The sequence below is a fragment of the Schistocerca piceifrons genome, chromosome 3, assembly GCF_021461385.2.
Source record: "Schistocerca piceifrons isolate TAMUIC-IGC-003096 chromosome 3, iqSchPice1.1, whole genome shotgun sequence".
NCBI classification, from domain to species: domain Eukaryota; kingdom Metazoa; phylum Arthropoda; class Insecta; order Orthoptera; family Acrididae; genus Schistocerca; species Schistocerca piceifrons.
This window is the reverse complement of record NC_060140.1, coordinates 477,637,141-477,638,680: the sequence shown is the minus strand read 5'-3', so window position 1 is coordinate 477,638,680 and position 1,540 is coordinate 477,637,141. Positions and strand designations below refer to the sequence as shown.

Sequence of the window (1,540 nt, the reverse complement as noted above, 5' to 3'; positions counted from 1 at the left end):
CAGTACACAGAACTTTACTTTCGAATTCATTGAACACCTCTCGCATAGCCCTCCTCACACTACATTTCGCTTCGCGTAATTTTTGTTTGTCTGCAAGGCTTTGGCTATGTATATGTTTGTTGTGAAGTTCCCTTTGCTTCCGCAGCAGTTTTCTAACTTGGTTGTTGTACCACGGTGGCTCTTTTCCATCTCTTACGATCTTTCTTAGCACATACTCATCTTTTTTTTAACGCTCCACAACAGCACAGCACTATGAAAAATTTATAAAAAGATCATTTAGTGTTCCCCTCCACGGAATTCTTTAGTAAAAGGCGAAAGATTTATTCATTTGAAGGCAAACCAGAGCTCAATAATGTTCATGTCTCGAAATTTTGTGGCCAGCGCAAGTTTTTAAACTAAAAGGAGTGTTCCTGGAGCCACTCTGTAGCAATTCTGGACGTGTGGGGTGACGCATTTTCCTGATAGAATTGCCCAAGTCCGTCGAAATCCACAATGAACATGAATGGATGCTCATGATCAGACAGGATGCTTACGTACGTGCCACCTGTCAGAGTCGTATACAGACGTATCAGGGGTCCCATACCACTCCAACTGCACACGCCCCACACCATCACATAGCCTCCACCAGCTTGAACAGCCCCCTGCTCAAAATCAGGGTTCATGGATTCATGACGTTGTCTCCATACCCGTACACGTCCATCCGCTCGATACAATTTGAAACGAGACTCGTTCGACCAGGCAACATGTTTCATATTTCCAGTCATCAATAGTCCAATGTCGGTTGTTGACGGGCGCAGGCGAGGCGTAAAGCTTTGTCTCGTGCAGTCATCAAGGGTACACGAGTGAGCCTTTGGCTCCCAAAGCCCATGTCGATGATGTTTCGTTGAATGGATCGCACGCTGACACTTGTTGATGGCCCAGCCTTGAAATCTGCAACAATTTGCGAAATAGTTGCACTTCTATCACGTTGACCCATTCTCTTCAGTATGCTTATATGAATATGATATTGATGACCTGCAGCCGTCTAGAACGAAATTAGAATTATATTAATACCTTCAGCTGCTAACGGGCATTGATATATATCAACTGGGGCAGGTGAAAATGTGTGCCCCGACCGGGACTCGAATCCGGGATCTCCTGGTTATATGGCAGACGCTCTATCCACTGGCCACCGAGGGCACAGAGGATAGCGCTACTGCAGGGACTATCTCGCGCTCGCATCCCGCGAGACCCATACTCTCCTCTTGTACGTCCGCACACTACATTCGTTGTGTCCCACCCCAACACACTCATCACTCGTGGAAGAAATTCTTACCAAGTCCTGTAAGAGTTAGAGGAAAATGTGTGCATCCGCACAGAAAGAAGTCCCATAGTGCTCAGAGCCATTTGAACCTGTTGGGTTCGATTAAGGACGATCTTGGCCTGAGGAGTCGCGGTGTGTACAAGATTCCTTGTCAGCGTGGAGAGGTATATATAGGCCAGACATGTCGCACAGTACAGTAACGCTGCGATGAACATCAGGGTCATACACGCCGCCGGC

The 1,540-nt window shown here is 47.0% G+C and overlaps 1 non-coding gene across 1 annotated transcript; it reads right to left on the bottom strand.

Moving 5' to 3' along the window:
* Positions 1 to 230: 230 nt before the first annotated feature.
* On the bottom strand, positions 231 to 348 carry LOC124791110. The gene has a single exon (XR_007016538.1). It is a non-coding gene; the product is annotated as a U5 spliceosomal RNA (small nuclear RNA).
* Positions 349 to 1,540: the final 1,192 nt, after the last annotated feature.